This window comes from Cyanistes caeruleus, chromosome 11 (assembly GCF_971803275.1).
Source record: "Cyanistes caeruleus chromosome 11, bCyaCae1.hap1.1, whole genome shotgun sequence".
NCBI lineage: Eukaryota > Metazoa > Chordata > Aves > Passeriformes > Paridae > Cyanistes > Cyanistes caeruleus.
In genome coordinates this window covers 7,942,249-7,969,510 of record NC_141711.1, presented here as the reverse complement: position 1 = coordinate 7,969,510, position 27,262 = coordinate 7,942,249, and the positions used below count along the sequence as shown (strand labels likewise).

Sequence of the window (27,262 nt, the reverse complement as noted above, 5' to 3'; positions counted from 1 at the left end):
TGATTCCAATGCACCAAAAGATGAATTTTTGTACTTCATTACAATAATCTAAAATAAGTTTCATAGGTGAAAAGAAAGTAATTCCTCAATTGCATAGATAATCCAAAAATATTTGCTGGCATTTGTTGTGTAGGACATGGATAAAATGGAAACACAAATTTAAACTGAATCCAACTTCTGAGTGCATGTTTAAGATGGTCATTGCTGTGAATCAGTGTTGTATAATTGTATTGTATTTGTAACGTACATTAAATGAATACTCTCAGATTAGACATTACACCATGCACTTTTTCAAAGGGAGTATCCATTGCAAGTAAAAAGTGCTAAGAACTCATTACAGCTCATGTTATAATCATTGTAACAACAACAGCTGTTACATCCAGCAAAAAGGACCCGTGAGCAAAACACAGCATTATCACCTACTGAGCAAGACAACATCTGCGCACAGGAAAGGAATCCTACTCCTCTGCTCTAACCACATCAGCTCTACCTACTTGTGTCACCTCTTTTGGCAACAGATTCAGAACTGGCCAGTGGGAAGATACCATCAAATTGGCATTTTGAGCACCTGGAGCAGAAGGTAATACCTGGTTATATTTTTGCCATTTGAAAACCTGCAGACAAAGAGCTGGTCCATTTACTGTGTTGTACAAGGTAAGCTTGAGAACAAGTTTTCCTCTACAGAAATACCTCACACAGAGACAAATTTGCCACAAGTAATAAAAAATCCCAAACAAAAACCCCAACAACAACCATCCAAACAAAAGCACATTAAAGAAGCAGAGATTTTCCAAATCTATCTTAAGGGTCAAGGCAACAGGTCTGATCTTGACAGTCTTTATAGATATAAATGATGTACATAAATGATGGACAGCCACTGAAAAGAAGATATAGCTTTCAGGATCTTTCACAAATAAATTCTCCTCCTCAACTCAGAAGTGTCATAGTTTCCCCCTGGTTACCACATTCATTCTTTTCATAGGCCAGAGGCTCCTGGCTGGTTTCTTAACACGTGGAAGAGGCTGTAACTCCACACACCTTTCCCTTCACATCAGCTACAGCCAACTCTCTTCCTCCCAACAGGCTGCAGCAGTGGCACTCACCCTTGCAAGCTATCTGTGGGTAACAAGGCAGTGTGATCAGGTATTACACTATTTCAAACTATTTGATGAACCTTTTTATTGATGTTATTTGTAGTTTGAAAAATAATTTACAAAGAAAGAAGTATATGAAAGTATTAAATTCAGGCAAAACAGAGCTTAAAGCCTGGCAATAACTCAACCCCTTGCAGATCCATCATATCTGCCATGCCAAAGATGAGTAAATGCAGAGATCATGGGATAAGCAAAGATGCAATGAGAGAAAATGTCCATCCTGAGGGAGAGGAGGGAAGGGGAACTGGATTAAACGACTTCATTTTTTTTCATATAAATTGTTAACAAAGTGCTGCAGGTTGAAGCAAAAGCTGCTCCTTAGTAACTGCACTCTATGCAAGACACTGCAAACAGTTCAAATGTCCTGATTTTCTTCATATAAAAACTTTACTATTACCATAAATAACGCCAAGATTGCTAAAGCACCACTGTACTCTTTCACTAGAGATATTCTGCACAAACATTGACAAAAGGGTTAAGCAGATCCTACAGCTCACATAACCAACATAATGAACTAAGAAAACATGGAGATGATAAGTGGTAACTAATTTAAGTCTTTGACTTGACCTAGCTCCTTGAATCCAAGAGGAGATGAGGAAATGCACTCAGAACCTCTCCTGAAGGAGGTCTGGAGGGCCTTCCCTAAGGGCTTGAAGAGTCTGTCTCTCCACAGGAGTGACAAGGCCCAGTCCATTCCAAAACAAAAGGAAACCAAAGCCACTCTCAGAATAGCTAAAGCTCTTTAGACACAAGTGCACAAGCAGAAAGTCCAAAACTGGAACCTGGTGGATTTTCTGTCTATAAAAATCACCAAGTAATTTAGGATTTTTTTTTCACATGTTTATGTATTTTTCAACCATTCTCCTTGTTCAACATGCCTACTGTACCTTCTGTGGGACTAGCACAGCAGGCAAAAATGCTTGTAATACAATGCCAAATACTTCTATTTCTTGACAGCCTAGTTCTCCATTAAACTTCATCTAGATCTTATGTATCAGCAACTGAAAACAAACTGAGTTTTCACAGAAATTTGATAATCACTTCTTTGAAGACTTTTCATGTCATTTAGGCTTAAACCAATATTTAATTAGGTTTTCTGAAAAGGAATAATCTGAACCTGTGCAAGACTTAGTGTGATGCAATTGGAAAGAAGAATGTTAAGGTCAACGAAATAAATGTTAAATAAATGTTTTTCATGAGTTGATCAAGCTGTGATACTTTCTAAGCATTACTAGGCTTAGAAGTCTAGCTTAAAAAAGAACACAGATAATTGATGTGTAAAAGCTTGGTTTTGACCAAAAGCAGAAGTAGTAAAAATGTGAATTTCAATCCAACGGAAGTAATGTCTCCATTTAACAAGATGCTTCAAGTTTCTCAAGGGAGTTGTTTATTTGTAAAACAAAGTGCTACACTTCGTGTTTCTATTATGTCATATGTCATTTGTCTTTCTCTAGGAAATCTGTATTGTCAATATCTATTTTATTGTTCAGTAAATTTTCATTACACATGCCATGATGTCTACATTCTGTTATCTCCCTGGTGTACTTGCCACTTTTCATATTTTTCTAACAGTGAAATGCATTTAAATTTACAAAAAAAAAAATCTTATAAGTGGTCACTGTGCCTAGGCAGTGTTTTCATCTAAAATTAGCATTTCTCTTATTCAAGGATAAATAAATTATTTGCAAAAGAAATTATATCTAAATCAGACCTACCATTTCATTTATTTGTGAAAGGACTCATAGGTTTGTTTGTTTTATTTTAGAGGATGATACAAGTTCTTAGCCCAGGGCCTGGCAATGGAAATCAGCCAAAACTCTTAACTTGGAATCACTTACAGACCTTCACCCAAAGCACTGAAATCGATTTACCATATAGGATGTTAACTTATCAGCAGCCATGGGCAGAGCCAAGTTATTTCCATCCATTATAAAAAAATCAAACCATCAAGCCAGCAATCTTATGTGATACATAAATCCACTGCATCAAAACTCAAAGATGTATTTCTCTTAGGCCTTTAGAACCACTTCAGATCTTTGAGGCTTGGAGAATTGCTCCTGCACACATCTCACATTGTTTAGATGGCAGAAACTGTTTGAGTTCCTTTAAACAATGGTGTGCCTTTCAAATCCTTATGGTGACCTTGTTTGAGCTGATTCTGGAAATTCCAATTGGAAACCAGCTCTGAAACCACCACATCAGTGCCCCAGGTCTCCTCTTTGGTCCAGAGAAATCTAGCTTTGAGAGGAAGAGCAGCAGTGGTCTGGATCTATCTCTCATACATGGCAATGACATCCAAACCATCTGAAACACCATAAATGAGAGCTGCACAGAAACATTAACAGAAAAAGAATCTCTATATTCCTTTGGAATGACAAAGAAACCATATAAAGAAAACAAAAAAGACAAGATTCTAATTCTGCTCATTCTGCTGCTCTCTATATGATAGAGCAATATGGGACATCTGACACTTCTCTATCTAAAACAAAACAGCATAAAAATTGTCTATGGACTAACCTATTTTTCAGTAGTATTCAAAAGGTATCTATCTCACAAAAGCTGAAGACAACCATGCTAAAATGGTTTGTTAGCATAGAATTCTAAGCTAATTACTACTGTTTAGTGTATTTTGAATCACTTTGTCTTCACCATTCCTTTTTCAAACTCCACCACCCCAAATTATAAAATTCATCAAATCCTTACTGATAAGTCTCTTGAGGGGAGTCTGTTTTTAAAATAAATAAATATGGTATACATATAAATAAATATATATGTATACATATCTTCATCTTTAAAACACTGTAGGTCCATCACTTCTGCCAGTGACATTTCTAATTTCCATGTAATTATTATGTCAAAGTGAAGAGAATTCCATTCAGAGATATTCTGATGAAAGCACAGGCATTACAAAAGACAAGAATAAGTAATTTCTACCATTTTGAAGAATGTTTCACATCAGTACACATTTACAAGTGATCAGATTTCAGGATATCATTTATAGTCATATAAATATGGCTTTTGTCTTGCTTGATAAATACTTACTGTCTATAAACCAGATGCCTGTAAGAGCTGTATTATCCTACATTCTCTCATCCTGCTTACAAGTCTGCTTATATATAGTCCTTCGAAAAACACATATTTTTTTCCTGTTGAAAATAGTAGCATTAACCTCCCCCCATCTTTGTAATTCTATACAAAACAAGCCATGCAGAGCCGTAGAGAGGAAAGGAACTGTTCCTCCAGGAAGTACTTTAATGAAGTAGAAAAAGGCATAAACATCTCTGTATGCTTTGTGTGGAACATGGAAAGTCACACAAGGAAAAAATACAAGGAACTTGTTATGTGTCCTGTCAGAAAATGGCTGCTACATAAAAGCAAAACTTATTGCCCTAAGGGAATCCTGCATTTTCTTTGCTGTTGTTTTGTTTTCCATCTTCCTTTCCTGCTAGAGTTACACCTCCCAGCAAGGCAGAGTGTCAAGAAGCTTCAATGAACAGAGGAAGATCATCTGACAACAAAAAACATATCCAGACTGTCAGATGGAGTGTACATTGGAAAAAATCAACTGGGAGAATGTATCTGTCCACAGACTAAAATTCTACTCAGAGGCAAATAAATCCTTCTCTTCAATTTAAAACATTTATTCCATTTTAACTACTCCTTGCTCTTCAGGTGCCTCCTTCAGATGAAGACAGACACTAAGAATCACAGAAACACATTCCCACTTCAACAGAAGACACAAGTGTGTTTGTTTTAAATGATTCACAAGCACTTGCTGCGCAACAGTGCTGCCTCTCCTGCCAGTTATCGCTGGAAATTTATTTTAGCAGATTTTTCAAGTTAGCCAATATAAGGAATGTAATGTTAGTAATGAGATAACAAGAACCATGGGTGAGGCAGCTGCACTGGTATCAGGGCAACAGCAAAGGACATTAAAGCTTTTATCACACAGTGCAAGATTAGGAAGGTCTAACGTACTTTGGTGTGGTCACAAGAGAGACACAGCAGAGTTACTGTCAGTTCATCTTCTCCTGAACAGCACCAGTGCAACAGGACTAACTCTAGCTGAAAGAAAAAGAAGTCAATGAAAAGAATATGCTTGAAACTATTTGACTATAATGATCGAAGTATGATAGAAACAAGAGAATGGTGGTTTTGTATAGAAAAAAAGAAATCTGTGATTGCTATATCAGGCTTCCTTTTTTGTCAGCACTTTAAACAACATAGCAAAGGTTGAGACAATTCTGTTAACCTTACTGGGAAAGCTACTAAAATAGTATGAGGTGTTAAATATAGCTTATATTTAACTAACAGCCTGAACTGCAAGCCTACAACCAAGATGCTTTGCAGCATATCCCAATTTTCAGTGTATTTGGCCAAGCTAGAAATGAAGCAAACTAATGGAAAAGTCATTCTTCATGTGAGAGAAAAAAAACCACACCAGCAATTCCCAATCTTGCCAAGTTTCTAACTCCAAATTCAGAAAATTCCTCATTTACTATAAATGCAATTAAAGTGCAGCTATTAAGAGCTCATGGACTTTATTCTTTTCATAAATACTGAAGTTTTTTTATATGTTATAGTGTAATTTATATTACCATAGCTGTCACAAATGCAGGTGGCTGCTGAAATAATTCTTCAAGACAAAATTATTGTTCAAGTGTTCGCAGAACAGTCTTCAAAATAATTATTTATTCTCATAATCAGAGAGAAAATAGTAAGTAGAGCACCCAGCAGACCAAAATTACTGAATTGTGTTATCACATACATGCAATTAACTCTTGCAGCCTTCTGGAGAGATCATCCTTTCTACTTAACTTTACTTGCACTCAGTGTAGTGGAAACTATGGCTCCTACTCCTGCTGAGTTATGGAAGTGGTCCAGGTAGCCTGAGTGCAGTTTCATAAGGCTGGATCCCAGCTCAAAGCAAGAGAAACACCCAGCAAGAGCAGTGAACATACAGTGTGCCCAGTACAACATTTCTGAACAAGCACCAAGAGCCAGAGACCTGTCCCTGGGAACAAGACCAGCAATGCCAGCCTTTTCTTTGGGATCTTCCAGGACCTTCCCCACCCACTGCATTCATTGCACATTTTTTACAGCACAGTGAGCAGTGTAGGACTTCAGCCTGTTCTATTTCCTTCTGAACATTTAATCTGACATTTTATGCTTTCTGTTCATATAATAGAGAGCCTAAGTACAAGAAACATTTGTTTTTCTGTTCAGCATAATAAATCAAAATTTAGAAGGGGAATATAAAAACTATATAGAAAAGCACTGCTAGAAAACACAGTAAAAGATACTGCACCTAAAAACCCTGACTAATAATTGGGTAAAACTGACACAACAATCAAATGGAGATACTTTCCATAAACCAAAAGACAGATATGTTAAATTTCAAAATGCTAAGATATCATAGTATCTCTATAAAATGCAAGTATCTAAAACATCATAAAATAAAAACTCAATGTCTTTCAATACTAAAAAAAGGAAGTCAGAGTAACAGTCAAGCCCAAATGACAGATGAACCTTTAATCAAGAAATAAAGCACATTTTTAGTGGCTTTTCCTCTTTGAGGAAATTCCTGAACTGCTGCTCACTAGGTCAAAGTAAAATCTGGAAGGTGAGAAAATCCCCCCTAGTAGCCACATGAATGGGATACTACAGCCACCAAACATTTTCTCTTAACCACAAACAGATTATAATTTACAGTGTAAGATTAAAGAGCATTTTATTACTTCTCAGTACCATTCTGCCCTTACAGTGCTGTAATTATGACTGGTCAAGTAGATCTTTAATTTTCACACTTCAAATACTGATTATCTGTGTTCTGCAGACACCTACAAATACATACATCAAAGCTGTCAGCTTCCACAGAATGTTAACCAGGGCCCATTGTCCTTACATTCTTTTTGCAGTTGAATCCTGGTGCATTAGGTCTATAAACAGGTCCACTTAGTCATTTTCTTACAAGCTATTCATGTAGAAACTATAATGCTCTGTTCTCCCCAGAAGCTTATAATACATCACATGGATAATTGCATTTGAAAAGATTAAGCATGAAACACAAGAAACACCGATAAAATTCAAAGTACACTGAGTCACCACAGGACAAATACCATTATTTCTTAAAGAGCAGATAGCATGGGGGGGATGGGGGAAGCCAGAAAAAAACCCCAAAACAATACCAAAAAAACCAATTCAAGTTTCAAAGTGCAGATTCCTGTAAGCACTGAGCAAGTGTATTACCCTTTGAATTATACACACTGACTTAAGACACAGAGCATGCCAGGAAGTATGAAACACAAGCTACAGTAGAATTAGCCTCATATACACCCAACAGGGCATAGATCTTCACTAAAGTCTCCTACAACACGTAAAAAAACCACTCGTACAAATAATGTATTGAGAGAAGACTTTGTAGAGCTTCTGCTCTTCTGAAGCTAGGAAGTCTTTCCTAAAAATTAAAGTCCAAGTCTGTATCTCTAAATAGTGACAAACACTAAATCTGTTCAATTAAATGCAGCATAACAGGAGACAGTTTTCCAAAATTGTTACGTGTATGCAATTGTTTCATATGAGCCACTGTATTTTGAACAAATTACCTCTTTTCCAATCATGTTAACCATTATCTGTTTTGACACTCATTTAAATAGCAAGGATTCAACCACTCACTAAGTAATTCCATTTGCTATATATTAACAGTGTTTGCTGTATCCTATCTGAGCACCTTCGGAATAACTTCCACTGTTTTTCCCATTTACACTTCATTTAGAAAAAGTCATGACAAAATACAATGCCACTTTTGAAACTAATAACAAAGTGTCATTTGAAATGGTTCATTAAACTTGCAAAACATGCATAGCATCCTTCCTATTGAGCCTCTATATTAAAGACAGTAAATCCAATTTAAAACAATTTTTAATCAAACTCGAGTGCTGGAAGTCCTTAATATGGCAACTGACACTATTCACAAAATACAGAGGGCAAGGTGTACGTTTATTTGACTGTCAGACTAGTTCAAATAATGAATGAGATTTTAAATTAATTTTGGTACAGCAACATGCAATTTTTCCAACTATTACACTGACTCATTTAGTGGAAAATATTGCAGGCAAACATTTCCCAAGTTCAGTTCAGTAGTCACTGTAATCAGCAGAGATACTCAGACTCAATCACGTCTTCTTTGGAAGTATCCAGAAATCCAACTTGTTTGTGTTATTAACAACCAGTAAGTGCCAGCCCCTAGAGAAGGCAGAAACAGCCAGACTGATATATGAGAAACCAGGGTTCCACCTGTTCAGAAGGAGACGAGAAGCCATTTGTTTCAAGTATACTCAACTTCCCCAAAGCAGAGGGGTTTGCATCCTGTCTGACCTATGCTTGGTGATTTCCCCAAGCCCCTGGGCAGACAGAGCTCTGTCTTAACCCCCTGTGTTCTACCAGTACTGAGTTACAAATACCTTTCTTCAGAACAGATACTGCTAAATGGAACTGTGGTATCTGGCTGCACCCCAGCACTGCCCTCTCTCTTTTTCAGTGTCACACACTCTAACGAGCTCCAGCTTCCCACTTTCAGCAAAGCTGAAGGCCAGGACCTGAAGATGAGGAGAAGACATTGCCCACTCAGGTCATAGGACACTTCAAGGGTCACTGCTCTGCTGCCTGTTTAAGCCTTCCTGGCAATGCTTATCCTCCTAGGAAACCCAAATGCATGAACATTCTACATGGAAACAGTAAACAAGTGCAACAATCCTCTGCTTACTGCATTCATTGCCCAGTTATTCACCACATAAAGACACTGTTCAGATTAAACTGAGCAATGAGGTAATGTTAAAGACTTCAGAGCCTTTCAGAAAGCTCCAAAAATTTATGTTTATTTTTGAGATACCTTAATTCCTGTCGCAAGGGAAAAAAAAAAAAAAAAAAGAATGCCCATTCCTCAGCACACAGCACAGTTCAATTCTTTTCAGCTCTGTCAGTTATTCCTGTTTGGTTTTGTTATTCTCCAAATTATTACAAAAACATTGCTTCAGGATCTAGCTGTTGGCACTACAGTATTTCAGCTTCCACTCTTGCTTTGTAGGTGAGCATGTTCCATAATTAATTCAACAGTAATAGTCAAGAAACTAATGCAAAAATGCAACTTTTTTTTTTCCTGGTAAAGACATGAGCCCCTATTTCTGAAACATTTACAGAATCTGCACCAGTCATTCTTATCTTTTTTATGGAGCTTTTAAAGATTGACTGCATTAACTAATTAATTTGTCATTAACTAATTTATCTACTGACCAGAGAGAAACTGACACTGAGAAATTATTAGTTTGGAGGTTAAATTTATTAAAAACAGTACAGTAGTGACAGAATTTAATCATACTTTTCATGAGAGCATGGAAGCACTCACAGCTGCAGCAATTTGTGATAAATCCATGGAGAGATTCTATGATGGGAGTGGAATTAATTTGTGTCACCCCTAAGAGTATATGTGCTCACTCAACAGTACCTGTATTAAACAATATTAAAAAACACAAATTGAGCAAACCAAATCAACTTGTTGTTTGAGCTAGCACATGATACATGCCCTTCAATATCAAGATACAGTAATGTGCATCAATAAAATCCAAGGGATCAGAGGAGAGGTCAGAATGACCAGAACATGAACCAGAACTGTCTTTATCTGTGTGAATGCACTTGAGTAAAGAACCCAGCAATGCAAAAGGACGGGGAAGAGCCACTGAAAATACACCACCAAGCACAACCCCCCCACCCAAAATCCAATCACTACATCACTCTGGAAACTACCACCAACTTACAAGTGCAGCAGAAGAGGAACCTCTGGGCCCAAACAAAGAGAGCAGCGATGAGATTCCCAGATCCTGTGGCAAAGAAATAACAGAGAGAGCATGAGAAGATGGAAGGATGAGCTGCTCCAACCACAGGGACTCAGGCTTCTGCAGCAACCTCATTTCTTCACTGAGCTGTTTTCTGGACCTTAATACAAGAAACCCTGAATAAATGAGACTCACACCAAAGCAAGGATCTAACTATCCAATAAACTGGTTTGTTTTTTTGAATGAAGGATGAAATAAACACAACTTGGAAGACTCTTTTGTTATTAAGTCTTAAGAACACAGTACTGGCCTTGTCACCCTGTTGTGGTGTGTGGTACACAACAACTACAGCTCAAAGCAAGAGCTGTTTTTGCAGTTTATACACAGATAATCCAAATGGCTTCAATGTGAATCCTGAAAGAACCAGTGACAATGTTGTGGTAACAAAGTTTCCAGCGTGCATTGTACAGTTCTGCCCAGAAGCCAAGGTACTCATGTTAAGCAGACCATTTGTAGAAGGGAGATAATATTTTGTCCTGCTTTTGGTATTATTGGCAAGGTAACTCCTGTGTGTGAGCAGGAAGTTGCACTGCAGCTTAAGACAAGAGCCACATTCGCTAGGTGGTAGTGTCAAACAAATAATAGTCCTGCTAACAACTAGAAGGAGCTATCAAGACAAATCAATATAAAAAGAAATTACAATGCTTATGTAAAACATTATTGTCTATTCATTGAAAAATTACAAACCACAGAATACAACTGATCTAGCAGCATGGCCAAATTGTTATTGATTTGCATTAAGAATTTTTCCCTACTTGACATTTTTAGAATTTTTATATAACTGTATATTAAGGCTCGTAGTGAAGATGAGCTTGATTATAAATTCCATGCATCTGCTGAGATATGCCATTCTGAAATTAACTGTCTTGAAACTTATATTTAGAGCATATGAAAGTAATTCAATTTCCCAATATTAACTCTTCTTACATCAATACCAGAATTTAAGATAGGTTGCATTCCTGCTCATGTTGTAGAACAAAATCAAAAGTCTCTTTTCTGTGGGGCCAAAAGAAACAAGTTTTTTTAAAAAGTTTTTCAAAAGAAGAGAGTCAGCTGAGAAGGCTAACATTTAAGTTAGTGAATAAATGTGGCTTACATTCTAAATAAATGTAGAATGTCACCAAAACTTCTGAAGTTCAAATCATGAAAATACGATGATTACATCTAATGACACATCATTCTCTTTTTTTTAATATATAAGCAATTCAAGTCTGCTTTAATAAGGATTTTGGCATACAATACAGACATCTAACATTCAAAATAGACTACTGACCTCAGGGGTAGCTATTCAGCCCACAGGTACAGCAATGATCAATTCAAGAGGCAGGCCAGCATCTCTGAAAATGATACCTGTTTGTAGAAACTCTGATTATGCAAGCATGTAAATTAGCCTGGAGAGAAAGTTACAGTAATGGGGGATTCTGGAGAGTGTTACACTCCATTATGATGAAGGTTATCAAACACTAAGAGGTTTGTTTCAAACAAAATTCATTACCATTATAAAAAAAAAATTACAGTTATTTTCTCCCCAGCTGCTATAATTTCCTGTTGAAATTAAAATTCCTGTGTGATACCAAATGATATCTGACTGTTTGACAGAATTTGAGAGATACATTACACATGTAGCTCAGTACACATGAAGCTCACTGAGCTTCACATGAGCTATCCTCAAAACTCAAAAGTGATCTAGTGATACTGAACACTACAGCTATTATTGTTTTTGTGAGGGAATTTAACATTTAAGCTTCACAAACCACTTCACTTCCTGATTATTCCAAGTCCTTATCACTAAACGAAATTTATCATGTCTTTTGTCCTCCATTGTTAATCTCATACCTCCATACAAGGAATTAATCAGAGAGCAACAAGGCAGTACACCTCTGATATCTAATATCATTAGTGACATTTCTTTATTAACAAGAAAAGAGACTATTTATCAAAGCTCCAGCTTCAGGTTTTACAAGCAGCTGACAGAACCATGCGTCCAGCTTCAGAAACAGAACCACACTGAAGGGGCACAGAAAAACATTTTTTTTGATCAGTACCTGATAATCTACATGCTCATCTGGACAATTCTAGACTCACAGTACCATCTAGCTTGGCCAATATTTGCCCTGTAATATTTTACCTTCTGTAGAACATTCAGGTCACTGAAGCTGCAGCCCCCTGACCAGGAAAACAGTGCAGTGAGAAGAAGACCCAACACACCCCAACCAGCAGAGAGGACAAGGCCTGGTGCAGACAGGCCACAGCTTAGCAAGGGAGAAAAATTAAATTATCATCACAGAACAGAACACAAACTGGGTCAAAGCAAACAATGAGGAATGTTGGGGATGGCAAAGCACAGAAGTTTCTAAAGGAAAAAAATTGCAGTGGGCTTTGCTAAGAATGTTGTGGCTTGTTTTATTAAAATCATCAGTATCTTTGGTTAGACAGGCCTTTTCTTCAAACTGCTTTTAACATAAAAAGGAAACAATAAGATACCAAAAAATTATTATTTCTTATAGCCCCCTCTACAAGCTACCTGAAGTTAAAACACAGAAAGAATTAAATATATGTTGTAAAATTCTTTTATTTTTATCTGGTATTTCACTTGATACTCAAGGAGAAAATTGTATGCTACTCTGAAGATGCTCCTAAACTAAATTTCCTTGTTCAAATTAGAAACTTTGACATTTAAAATGAATTTTAATAGGGTAATAAACTCAGGATATTTCATAACTCTATCCAAGATATGAGGCATCTCTGACCTACTGACAGCTTAGACTGAATGAAAGTCATCATTAAACACTCATGAAGCAGCACACCAACAGACACTTAGGAGTGAATTATTTGAGTGGTAATGACAAATATGAAAAAAAAAAAGTTCAGCCTCTTATTAGAACTACATTGTGATATTGTAATTTCTAAACTCAGTACAGTTATATGAGACGTGTTATAAGTCGGCCCAAAGCACCCAGTAATTGTGATTTCTATGTACAAACTGGTGATTAGGAACGTTTACAAAATCTTCCTAGAAACCAGGCCAATGTATAAAAGAGAAACAGACTTCTTATAAATCATACAGAAAAAGGAAATAGAAAATACTCAAAGTTCTTATTACAAGAAATTTAGAAGTTCATTTTCTAAAAATTATGTCAAGTATAAGGGAGATGTCCATACACCATATACACCAGTGCAGCCTGGTTTTATTAGCACTTCAATAAAAAAAAGTCTTATAATGAGTTGTTCCATAGGCAACTTCCAGCCCTGTTGCTTAGCATAGGAAAGCCTATCCCTTCATCCCCATTTCAACATAAATATTAAGTTGCTTCAGCTCCACTGATCTGTACCAGTAACAGAGGAAGATTCCTGAAACTACAAAATCTCACAAGTTCTCACTGATAAAATGAGACAGGTTGGTAGAGATTTACTTGGTTTAGAAACCAAATTAATTTTCTGCTTTATCAAAACTGGATTTAAGCAAACAGTCTCAATTGAACACTATAGCTTTATAACAAATTCTGAGTTTATTGTGCAGTAAGATGGTGCAACAGTACCATTCAAAAAAAAAAAAAAGGAAAAAGAAAAAAGAAAAAACAGAAAAAAAGAGGATTAAGGGAGAGAAAATGTTCCAAGAGAAAAGACCTTCATTAGTACCATAAGTCTCCACTGCAAAAATACTCAAAGCAACTGTACACCAAGTAAATCAATCTGATCTGCACCTTGCCCAGAATATCTATCAGTTTGTCATTCCTATTGCCGTACTTTGAGGGGAGACATGCACTCCGTGCACAAAACACATCACATTTGATGAGACCTTTTAAAGGTCAGGATTTTATTTAAGAAAGTGATTCAGTGCTGGTTACTGAGTTACTGCTCAAATGTAGAACTGATTCACTCCTCTATGCCATAATCTCAATGATGAAAGCAAATATGGGAACTACTTCCACCTGACTTTCTGTGGAAGGAATATAACATATTCCTGAATTAACAAAGTCAGAAAAAGCCTGGAATAACACAAGAAATAGAATATGCATTTCTACAGGTATCAATAACGGAGTTATCACGAAAATTCTGTTATAAAATTAGTTCTTAAAAGCTGAGATCCAAAACATGGCTTGATAAAGGATTAAGCAAATCAATTGTCTGCAAAGCATTTCTAAATGTTTGCTCTGTGGGTGACCATGAAAGAGAATGTGTTCCCTAAATGCAGGCTTTTGACTGAAGTTCAAGCTGTGCATGTTTTCCAACAAATCTCATTTCATAGAGGTTTAAGATAAAAGTCAGATTCTTAAATAACTAAATTTCAGACTAAATATCAAGAGAGGAACTTAAAGCCCTTACTGATGCTTGAGAACCAGGTAACCCCAGGGGTCCATGACATGATTTGTGCTTTGACTGTCTGTGAGCAGGAGTTTTCCTCAGAAGATGGGACAAGACTGGGGAACAGTGACACTTACAACCAACCAGAAAATAAAACCACCATTAAGAAATGAATGGCTGCAATCCCTTGGCCAGCTGCAGATAAACAACGACCCTACAGTTCTTCCCCTCAATACACAAACAACAATGAATCGTTCAGGTGTCAAGGCAGGAATCATTTGGTCAAAAAGCTGTACCTAAAACACCTGCATTAGCATCAATCATGCACCAGAATGTTTCTTTCTCTCAAGCAATACTCCTTGCAACTCCCCTAATTAAATCATCTTATTCATTTTACAACAGAACAACAGATTCTGACAAAGCAGAAGCAGTCAGGATTCTTGAATTATTAAAAAATTTTTGGTACATATTGATAAATGCATGTTTCCAAATTATTCTTCAAGATAGAAGAGAGAGTCAGATACATAGGGAAATACTCACAAGTGTAAAAATACAAACATGTGCACACAATATGTGTGTGAGCAAGAAAGAACAGCAAGGAACTCAGACTGTATCACATGAAAAATTTGACAACCCTAAAAGTAAATATAAAGTATATAAACATTTTAAAATTACTAAAATAGGCACATTACAATCTATATCAGTATAAACAACACAAAGTATTAGATCCAAAATCAGAGTAACACTTTTCAGTTTGAATTAAATACTTGCATAAGCTTAGTTTGTAATTAAACACCTTCTGGCAAACCAGAAAATATCCAGCAGAGAAATATAAGGAGACATGATACTCATTTTGAAGGCAACATCAGAAAGAAATCTGGAGCACAGCATAGATGCTGGTGCATTAACATGAATGCTAGTTCAGAGATTCAAAACCATTATCAAACTTCACATCAGCTAAAAATGAGGTTTTAATGAAAACTTATTTCTTCATTTTGTATATTTTAATTGAGTATAAACACTCCTATGATATCAATAGTGATAACACAGCAGAGTAGCCGTTTCCTCATCATTTGACCAAAAATGCAAATATTAAAAGCAACACATATTGAAATGAAGAATATCTAAAAATAACATTAAGAAGTTTTTTGACAGATGCCCTCATTGCTTGTGCACCATGAAAGTTGGTTTTTAAGGAAATGACATGAATTTTAAGAGCCAAGGAGCAGCAGCAATGCTGCCCCATTCCCATTGCCCTGAATGTCAATAATGACACAAGGGCCAGAACATCAGAACTACAGTGGGGAAGGTGTTTCAAAATAAACAGGATAATTTGATTTACAAATTAGGACTATAACATACTGAGAAAACCAAAACCAATGCATTGGGATGCATTCTTGAAATGAAGAAAGATGAAAAGTTCTAAAATAAAAAAATCTGTATATTTTGTTAAGAAAACAAAATTTGTATTCATAAATGTTGAAGTGAGAAAACAACCATTAAAGACATGACCCCTGATACTTGCTCCTGTCCAGTTTAACTACCTTTTTTAGTTGGTATTTAAATGGAAACTGAAAAACAAACAAGACAAAAAATAGCATTACATACACATGCAGCATAATTCCACAGTATCTGTCTCTTGTTTTGACTTATCTAACCAGATCAGTGATTTCAAGCTTAGCATTCCAATCTGTTATTTTCAAAATGTATTTGAAGAACTAAGAAATAATCTAAACTAAATGCTATTTTATAAACCATGCCTATGGATAAAATAGAATTTCCAGATCTTCATAGTTCACAACTTCTTTTTTTCTAGCACTGCCTCTTCTGTTTCTTGAAAGGACTCTATTAAAAGTTCTGTCAATTTAGGAAATTCTTATTTTGGCTAAAACATGCCTTTGTGGTGCCATCTTATTATTATTTTATTTATTAGCAGCAGCAGCCTGATCAGGCTGGAGATGTCAAAGCTTTTATAATTGTTACAATTATTTGAATTTTTTTTTTAATAAGCACTAATTATCAAAAATTGCACCTTTACTCAGCTAAGCTGAATTACCTGTTTACCACCCATGAGGGCAAAATAATCTCATAAAGTATTAGGCAAACTTCAGTGAAAAAGCAATAAAAGAATAAAGATCTAGAGGCCTTTTATAGTCTCAAATCATTAATTTGACATGCACAAAGTCGAAAAATTTGGTTAGAAAAAGACACAGTTTTATAAATTAGGAAAGGAAGTTTTTGTTAAATTTTTATTGAAGGAATTAGACTTCAATGGCCAACCTATGCAATATTCTGTAAATCAGCAGTAGGCCCTAGCAACAAGAACATAATGGCAGGGGATTTCACAGCCTCATCCTGCTAATTGAAAGGACCTGACCTCACCAGGGTCGTGCAATGCAAGTGACAACAGCCACACTGCAAATTATCACTGCTCTGCAGCCGCCACTGTAAAGGGAATGGAAACAAATGTGCTACACTCTGGTGATTAAAAATTAATATTTCCCAGCCTATGTGGATTTTAGAAGCTTTAGAAACAGAAAAAGTTAAGGTAAGTGGGTTTTTGCCTACAATTCAAAGTTACTTAGGAAACACACCGTGCCACGTATTGTGGATGCTGATATTCAGGTTAGACCTGGAGCTTTCTGGGAGGTAACAAATGAGAAGTTTGTAAGCAGGAATGTATTTACACAGCATTGACCCAATGTTCCAAACTTTCTTGTGCAATTTGCCTTTACTTACAGAAATACTAACAGTGCAGTCAATAAAACTACTTCAGCTAAAAACCTGATCCATACAACAAAGGGTAAGAAAAGAATCCTATTACATTTTTAATTACATAGGTACCTTAACATGTAATTTTAGGACACTCAGCCCCCAAGATTTTTCCCCCAGTCTTGAAAAAAACATCATTCCAAATATATATAAGTAATGTATGTGACTGTTAGAAGTAAACTTTCAGTTCCCTGTAGGTACTTTTCCTCTGATAATGATACATTCAGCATATGTATATACTGAAAATTCTACATTGCTGTTCTTGGCATGTAATTAGGGGCAAAGGAAAATGTACAGGACTAGAATCTTAATTGTTGGTTTAATAACCTTTATACAGCTCATTTCTGAATGATTTTCTTCCTCTCTGGAGTGGCTTCTAATGTCAAACACTGGTATTAAGGTGAGTCATGGTTACTGAAGAGGCACAGAGAAGGCACATGACAAAATTATTAATTATGGGGAGGGAAGGAGGCAGAGTATTCTTTTTACTCCATAAATGTCCTTGTAAAACAGAACATTTAATACTGAAGTCAAATATAGTTTCAGTAGTCAATAGCCACTAAAGTCTTACTGCTGTCAATAACAGCTGAGGATTTAAGAATGCCATTTAAAAAAAACTATTGCAAATGTGATTTTTAGAGGGCATTGAAAATTTTTGAGAAGTCAGAAAGATTTACATTTTTTGAACTATAGTAACAGAAATTGGGCAATTATTCAATATCTAAGATATCTGAGCTATCCATCACTATCTAAGATAGTGAGCTAAACAGCTTTAATACAGTAATTTAAAATATACTCTTTCATGCTGCTGGCAGTTACTGTTCATTTTTCAGATTCCTTCCTTTCACACCAAATGCTAAGAATTGTACCCAGGCCAACAGAAGAGGCTGACAGCACTGTTTTCTGCTAAACTGAAATGTAACAGTTCATATTCTAACACTAAGAGGTTTATTTGCAAATAATACCTTAAAGCAACAGGACATGAGAAGTTTGGGGTTGGTTGTTCAGGTTTGGGGTTTTTTTGAGGGAAAGAGAAAAAGAAAAAGAATTGTGGTTTTACTCTTATTCATTTTATCTTTAGTAAATTACCAGAGTTATGGAAACTTGAGACGTATTTGTTAATGCTTTTTTTTATTTTGTATTTTACTTGCAACCAACTTCGCACATTACAAAAGAAGCCTAAAATAACTGATCTATGAATGTAGTCTTACAGGTGATGTTAAATTATTATGCACTACCTTGCAGTGAAAACAATATGCAAAGTAATCAAAAGCTAAAAACAACAGTGACAGCTAAAGAACATTAAGTACATGAGCACCATCCAGGCTAAAGCCATTGAAACCATTTCCTTCCTCTGAAAACTCTTGTAGACTGCTCAGTGTTTATCTGTGTTCACAATCCTAATGGATCCTTAGTACAACAAAGAAGTATTTAAAATAAAGACCACTGCAAAAATTCTAATACTTCTTTCATTCCAGAACAACCACTACAAGCACACTCACCTGCTTTAAGCCAATTCAAACAAAATTATTTTCTAAGATGAAAGATTCTGGAAGTGTTGAAAACTCTTCCTCCTGCTCCCTTCTCCCCAAGATTAGGAAACCATGGCACACATTTCAGTGGGATCTCACCAATGTAAGTACATGTAACATATTCTAAGTAAACTCCTGTGGAATGGGACAATTCCACAGGAGAAGCAGAACTTGAAAAGTAAATTAAATAGCTTTGGGTGTTTCTTTTGAATTCTTGGTGGGTTTGCACATTTGGAGCTATAGAATTTCTAAATATAAATTAACAAAGTAAGATGAACAAGCCATTATTATGAACATTAAGTGCAAACTGCACACAACAACTGAGAGGGAGAACCTATTACAAAACACCAATATAACCACAATTCTTCATTACATTTTTGCTTTATTACAGAAAAAAATATTTCCTAAAATTTTATTTTTGGGAAAATTTGGATTATTTTCTTCTCATATTCTATCACGTATCCAGAAGAAAACATAGAATATTATATTAGAAAAAATGATTAAATGCATTAGAGATACAATTGAAATTACAAACATAATTGAAATTACATTAGTTTACATCAACTGAGAATCTTTTACATTTTATTGTAATATATGCCACAGAAACATGTATTTGGAAAACAGCATGGCTCCTTATAAAGGCAGCATTCTGCTGCACAAGCTCCATCCCAGTTTGCCTCCCATTTTTTCCTTTTAAGCAGTTATGAATCATTACTTAGAGACTGGCACAGCAGGGCTAGAGCCAGAAACATTAATTGCCTCCAGGCACCGAGTCATGGTCTCCTGCCTGCTGTTGTTCAGCACACCTCCACAGCTTCACACACATTTCTGGTCTCTTCCTGGCAGAACTGGTCACTGCACCCACCCAGCTTTAGCATCCCTCCCAGCTCCTGCACAATCCTCTCCTGACAGTCTCACCCCGACAAAGTCCCATGCTATTCCAAGCTAGTGAAGGTTGGGCAGGGGTGATTTGCTTCACAGACCTGGTGTGCTCAAAAGACAAAAGGAACAATGCCAACATTAACAGCCCGAGTCCTTACACAGTGACTGCCTGTACTTCAGATTGTTTCTCAAGCTGTCTCAAGTTGAGGAAACAAATTCTGCATAGCAAAAGAAGGACCTTTAAAAGTAATGAAAATACAGCAGCAGATTTTGGGTTTGTTTTTCATAAAGCTACAATAATTTTAATAACTGGAAAAAAACAAAGCTCTTGTTCCTATAAAGCTTTCAAAGAAATAAAAGCTTTATTTAGAAAATGATATATCTCATCCCACAGCAAAATCCAATAAGTCCATCTTTTAAGCAAATTCACACTTACAATTAAATCCTTTTAACCAAATGTAAAACCAAATAAATTCTGAAACAATGCAATGCTGACCACACCCTACACTTCCCAAAATCCCACCTACAACAGAAGTTCCAGATTCAACTGCTCCAAGCATCAATTCTTTTTTAAAGTTATTTCAACAAAAGTTCCAATTCAGGTGATAGCATCACCAGGAAGACAGTTTCCTTTGCTACAAAGTCCATGGAAACTATGACACTGCTTTAACAAACCAAAGTAAAAATGGAATAAAAAGAGAGTAAGACCTCTAAAATTTAAAGCAAGAAGCACAAACTTTAGCCAGGGGCTTGCAGGTCAACATTGACCACTTGTTTTGTATTTCCCCTTTACCCTCCTGGGTGTCCTCAATTGGTTTTGGTCACCCAGTTTTTCACTGTTTTACAGTTCCTTTCCTTAGATCTCACTGTGCTTTCCCTTCCATAATTCTCAGGGGTATCAAATACAAACTCTTAAGCATAATCCCAGTTAACATATGTAGCGTTTGATTCTTCTCACCTGTCAGAACACATGCACAGAAGACAATTGTTTGTTGGGTTTTTTTGGTAAAAGAAAACACAAAATAATTTTACCAGATCAAATCTAACTTAAGCTTCCAAGATAAAATATTTTCACTAAAACTTTAAAACAATCTGATGATGTTTTTGTCTAGGAAACACTTTTTTTGCATTATGAAAAGTCTATAGGAACCTGCATTCAACTACTTAAATTTTTTTGCCTGATACAATCCTACTTTTTACAAACATCAGAATAGTTCACTCTGCCAAGGAATTGCATTTATGAAAAATGCATGTTGTGAATGCCAAAGGCCATGTTTTTAGAATGAGAAAAAAAAAAAAAATCCAATACATCCTTTAAAAGATGACAAATAGTCTTTACGAAAGCCATTCCTGCTCTTTCCATTATGGAAAAAGAAATCACAGTGGGAATACTAAGCTCAGCATATATTTGGCAGCTCACTGACCAGACAGGCTATTAACTATATAAAGGGCTATTTCTGAACATTTTTTCCTTAAATAAAGTTTTGATTTTTCAATGATTGAAATGCAGTGATGAATGTAAGTGCAAGCTGCTTATTCGAAATGGTATCTCATCATCCCTGCACTCCATTTTTTACCATATCTCCTATATAAAATGCATTTCTTCTGTAGATTCTAATACATCCCTTTAGTCTAGAACTTCCTTCACATTCCTTAACATGTCTTGTTCCCAGGTATCCCTTTTTTATTTTCTACAGCTTCCCAACACTTAGCTGTCAACTCTTCCACCATGTCTGTTTAAAAACCTTTTATTAGATCCTAAAGCCTCAGCAAGTTGCCTTCACTGCCTCTTTAAAGGCAGAATCTGTTCTTTCATTAAGCAAACTCTTCTTGTGTCACCCTGCAGCAGCAGTCAAGCTCTTTGTGTGAAAGCAATCACCTCTGACCTCACCAGCAGGAGAGTTTGTTGTGATTGTTGGTTTGTTGGGGTTTCTTTCAACATAAATACAAAATACAAGACTGAAAAAAGGGTTTTTGTTGGTTTTTTTTAAAAATAATGGAGCAAAAAAAGGGCTTGATATTTATGATGAGCCCTCTGCTACCAGCTGATAGCCAGCAGCATTCAGATGGACTGGGCCTAAGTTTTTTTATTAATTATGCATATTAGAGGGATGTGTCCTATCAATAAACGAGACTTGAAAATGAAACAAAGCACCTCAAATTTAATATTCTGATAGTATTTCCCAATACTGAGTCATGTTTGATAACACTGGAAAAGGCTCACTGAACTGGAGATATGAACAGAAATTCAAAGTGACAGAACAAAGTACTGTGCGTGATCACTTATAAAAGTTTAACATCTAAAAAAAGTCAGCCCAGTTTGCCCAAGAGCACAAAACATGACCAATGTAAAAATTCAGTTAAGATATGAATTTTTAGGATTTTCTTGTTTTTTAGCTTTCAGTAATGTGGTTTTGAAAGAGTGGGGAAGATAGGGAGTTTTCTGTATTTCACTGGATGAAATTTCATATTCTTTTCACAAATTCTTTTTCTTGCACTATCTCTTCCTTCTTTCTGCATCTGTGTTCAGGCAGTCAAGGGACCCAATGAGCATTTTCACTGAAAAGAGAAAGAACTGATAAAATACTGCATTCCTTTATATTCTTTTCAGCCATCTGTCTCTTCACAGATGCAAGAGAGCAAAAGTTTAAATTGACTCTACTCTGATAAATACTGTTACAACAAAACAATCCACAGGTACATTATTTTAACCTCTTAAGAGAAAATAAAATTCAATTCTTTCAAAGTTCATTTTTGTTTCCCTCCCATGACACCATAAACCAACATTGAATGAAGGTTTTAAAAGCAACTTTTTAGAATACAGAAGGATAGTGTAAAAGTTTGTATCCTAAAATATTTTTTGCTGATCATTTAAATAATTCATTTTCTATAGTACAATAGACAAATTAAGAATGTGATATTTTCAGTTGCTTTAAAGACAACCTAACTCATTCAGAAAGGACAGGGTGTGTGGAACTAAGGCAGGAAATACTTGGGATTGGTAAAGATTTTACAAAGAGCTGGTAAACATTATTATAAACATTGCAAATTCAGGGCAAATCTTTTCTACTCTGAGCAGCCATTTGAACCCAGAGTTCTGCTTTCTGGTTTGAGTGAGAATGCCCCTGACTCCTCAAGGAGATACTGACACCAATAACAGGACAAACACTTCTTGTCAAAGCAGCAGATAATCTGGGACAAAGAGTTACCCCAAAACAGCCAAATCTGTAGGATTACATCTATCCCAGAGAGCTCATTCATTTGGAGCCTTGTCTCCAAATGCCTGATGGAGCAGACAGCTCTGCACAGCCCTGGATTCCAGGCTTTGGGACAGCCAGGGATTGGGCAGAGCACATACACACAGCCTCCCTCAAGGCTTCCTTCTGTTGTAAGAACCTAAAGCAGTGCAGCTCGTCTGCCTGCACCCTGCTAACCTCTAATTGAGATTTCCTAGCAGAGGTATAATTTAGATGAATGAGATCAAAGATTCACAATTTATTTTCAATGTCAAGGGAATTGAAAGGGTTTTACTAACTCATGTACATAGTGGCCCATTATTTTAAAAGGATAAAAACTTCCTTTCTAAAAAAAGTAATTATACCACTAAGTATTGAAATTATTAGATAAGCAATACCTCAGCATAAATGCAATACAGAAACAATCCTAAAGAAACAATCACCATTCATCCTTTTGTGTTGGATGCCATCAGAGAGCAGTCTCCTTTGCTTGATTTGCAGAAGCAAAAAGGATGGAAGCAGATGCTCCCTTCAACAAAAGGTTTCCACTGAGTATGATTACTCTCCAAATCAATTCTCTTCAGAAGTGGATCTTTTAATTACTAATGAAAGTTAATTGGAGCTTCAAACACCACTCACAAGAAAGAAAAGTTTAATTCAAAGTTTCTTCAATCTCAAATTGCCATAATATTGGGGTTTAGAAACAAAACACATCCATATTAAGTCTTTAAAATATTATAAAAAAACCTTTTTCCTCACGACTTATTTTTCAAGTATCACCTGTCATACTCTATGTGATTTTTTTGTATGAAATGATACTACACAAATGATAATGTATTTGAATTATAACAAAACCAATGGAAGGTTGTTGTTCTATATTTTACTGCTTTCAATATTTCTTTAGCAATCATCATTGCAGTCTGTCTAAACAATTCTCTGTGCACTGACATTCACAAAAATGTGTTTTCATCAGGAAGTTAGACACTGTCATTAGGTTTCATGAAAAGCTGTACTTTTCAGTTCTTAGCCAGTTTTTTATACCTCACTGCATCATTGGGATGTGAATGCAACAGTTTTTACATCTGTCAGGTTCAGTTTTATTTACTTGAATACAAGCATTAATAACAGATTACTGGGAAACTGTAGAGAGATGATGAATTAGTTATGTTCTTATTATCCAGCACTGGAAAGGGACCAAGAGAGGAGGGTTCACCACATTTTCTGCTAAGAAATAACCTATTGATCAGCCACAACAATCATCTACAAAGCTTGATAAATGCAGCTTGGGAAAGGCAATGATTCAGATCATTGTTTCAGAGCTGATATTTAACATACCAGATCTTGCAATAAGTTTTGATTTCCTAGAACTGTTTGGTAAGAAACTTATTTGGTTGTCAACAGCTACAATAACTTGAGATACAAGTAGAAGACATACTTAATGTGCTCTAAAGCCTACTACTTTTCATATTCTTCTACAAGTTTCCAGATGTTCCAAATACAATTTTTCATGCTCTCTTACATTCTTGTAGAAGTAATTGTCTATGCTGGAACCTTACAAACAAAGGAAAGTTTTGAGGAATTTTTATTGTACACCTTAAGGTGAATTAAATACACTTTCGTGCACAGAAAACACACAAGATGTGAGAGTCCTCACCTTATAAGACTATCAGGTAATGGAATCACCTGAGGATACCTGAACAAAACAAATCTGGCTCCAGCACAGGTGGAAAAAAAAGACATGTAGCACAATGGCATCATTCTAGCTATTAAAAAAATATATAAATATATATATAGATATGTGTGTGCATATATACTTTAAAAGACTGGCAGTCATGATTATGATAAATAATAGCCTCTGAATTTTATAGTTAATTATACTCAAGACCCAAACTGTAGTTTTCTCACACACACATATAGGAAATATATATGTATAATGCTTCTCATTATGTAGAGCTATATATACTTCAAAATCCATGTATTAATGCAAGGAAGCTCTCAGGTAAGAAATATGAAAAACTGTGGGAAAATATTTTGAATAAATGCTGTTTAAAGATTCTTTAAGTCTCAACCAATTAAGCATCAATTGCCAGAGAGTGCAAGCAGCTTTGTAAGCTTGTCACAGATAAGAGAAGTGTCCTCATTTATTCATGTCATTGACTAGTTTCACCCCAGGGACAGCTGCAGTAAGGAACCCCCATGTTCACCATCAAGTGTCATTGCTATGTAGCCCAATTCCTCATATGTTCAGAACAAAAAAGAAAGATTTTGACCCAATAAGTAAAAAGGCATGAGAAACTGATCAAAACCATGAGAGCTGAGGCTTTTTCCTCTGCATCTGCACTGCTCATCCTAATAGTAAAAGTAATGGTCATTGGTTAAGCCTACACAGACAGTAATAAGGCAGATCAAACCCAACCATGAACATCTGACACAAGGTTTTAAAAGCCTAAGTCTAAATCATGTGAAAGATCAAAACGTTACTAATTGCATTCTGCACATAGACGGAACAGGATCATGAGAAAAGACAGTTTCCTTCTTTAAACTTCATCTTTTAGTTCAGCCCTCCAATCCAGCTATCCCCCACAGCACTGCTGGGATCTGCAGGATCACACCTATCCCAGAGAGCTCCTGCTGGGATTGCAGCACAGGTCTCTCTCCCTGACCTGCTCACTGCCTGCTCAGCAGCAGGGCACACAGTCTCGGAGAAGGAAGGGCACGACCAGCTTGAAGCGCTGCCACTGTCACCACTCTCCCGGTATCAGAGCTGAGCTTTGCTCACATCAGCCAGCCACCAGAAACCCACCTTGCTCCAGAGCTCTGCCCCTCTTTCCCAAGGAGCAAGGAATGCCAGAAAAGTTTCCTCAAAGAAATTTATCTGTGAGGCAAAATCTGCCGCTCACTCACAGGTCATCTGTCCATGTTGGAGCTGGGCAGTGCTGAACAGGAATGAAAACTTGCTCAAATCCACTTCAGATCTGTGCAAAGGAGCCAAGCAGACACCGTTAGCAATTAGCTCAGGTTCTCTAGAGCTGAGATCCTAATCCAAAAATGGGAAGCTTATTCAAAGCCTTTAATCTGAAAGCTTCTCTTTATATGAAGATGAGACAGCTTTAAAAACAGATTCAAGAAAATAGATGTTATATCTGTTTTGGTACTCGATATCTGAGGCTCCCTGTAGGTCTGTTACACAGCAACAGTCCCCACAAGGAAGATCTAAATTCAGGCCTAAGCTCTCACTCAGTTGCTGACCTTCTATCAAAGAAATCTTTAAGAAAGATTAATTCTGTATAGATACAATTGTTGCTAAAACAATTTTTCTTTCAGAGACAAGCAATCTGGGGGGAAACTCAGGACATTGAGCAGATATATAAATAGCTTCTTTAAACTTATAAAGACACTCAGGAAAAATTTATTGGCTAAATACATTCAGTGCCCTACACAATTAAATTCTTAGTCATGTTTACTAAACCTATTGCTATCAGTGCAACTGAAAACACCCCTGCTTTTTTCAGCATAGCAGTGATATGTCAAATCCAACAAGCCAAATTAGTCCTGCAACAACAGCTAAAGAATTATTTTTCTACCACTAGAGTGGCTTAAGAAATACTTGTCCAGGTGCTCACATTTCCTCATCAGCCTTACACAAAAATCATCTGATATGGAAGTGTTCATAACTACAGCTCACAGACTAAATACTATTGCATCTTCTTAAACAAACAGATCAAACATGACACATTTTTCTTGCAAGTGTTTTCACATACCCACTGTCACTTAACAACAGGCATTCCTAGAGTCAAGCAAAGAAAGGGGAAACTTGAAGCATCTTTTAGAAACTCAAGACAATTAGAAAAGACTATGCACACTGTCCTCATTATTTTACTTCATGACATTCATGTTGTTCTGAATGCAAAGAGAACATATAACTGGGTTTGCTTCCTAATCTAAAGCAGAACAGCATGGGTTTGGATTAGTGGAGTCTGGTTCTTTTAAAGGCATTCTTAATGTAAAGACCTACAGACAACAATTTGGAATCAGGAGTGCATAAACAGAGGCTCAACTGTTGCTACACTAAATCAAGTTCCTCTTATGTCATATTGTCTTCACAGATCCAGTATGCATTATGTCTGTAAAATACCTCAGGAACAACTTCAGTTCTAATGATAGGAATAAGACTAATTCCCCTTGCTATGCTCAAGCATCTTTTTCCCTAGCAAGTAGATATCTTTTAACTCTTCTGTGTCTTGGAGGGAAGAGGAAGAAGGTGATGGGAAAGGAAAAAAAAAAAATTAAAAAGAATCTTCAGGGACATGCTGCCAAGAAGCTGAGAATCTCAAAGGCTACATTAATCAAGGAAAATCTATGCTTGCAACACTTCACAACTTTCGCACTGAAAAAAACTCAAGAGAACGAAGAAACACTCTTCCCTGGAATCTTGAAGGCTGTTAAAGCATCTTTGGTTTATCTGAATATTGTTCCTTGTAGATTTTTTT

At 36.2% G+C, this 27,262-nt stretch overlaps 1 protein-coding gene across 9 annotated transcripts in view; it reads right to left on the bottom strand.

The window, feature by feature from the left end:
- FHIT (fragile histidine triad diadenosine triphosphatase) overlaps nucleotides 1-27,262 on the bottom strand; it is a 532,732-nt gene that overhangs the window by 456,107 nt on the left and 49,363 nt on the right. For 4 of the 9 annotated variants that reach the window (XM_086846078.1, XM_023935215.2, XM_086846073.1 and 1 more), the window contains one exon: nucleotides 9,968-10,030. The exons of 1 other annotated variant lie outside the window; for it this stretch is intronic. The gene's annotated coding sequence lies outside the window, so the exon portion shown is untranslated. Of the gene's footprint in view, nucleotides 1-5,132; nucleotides 5,220-9,967; nucleotides 10,031-11,318; nucleotides 11,396-27,262 lie in introns of all 9 variants that reach the window. 4 more of the 9 variants (XM_086846074.1, XM_086846076.1, XM_086846075.1 and 1 more) reach the window with 3 other exon arrangements.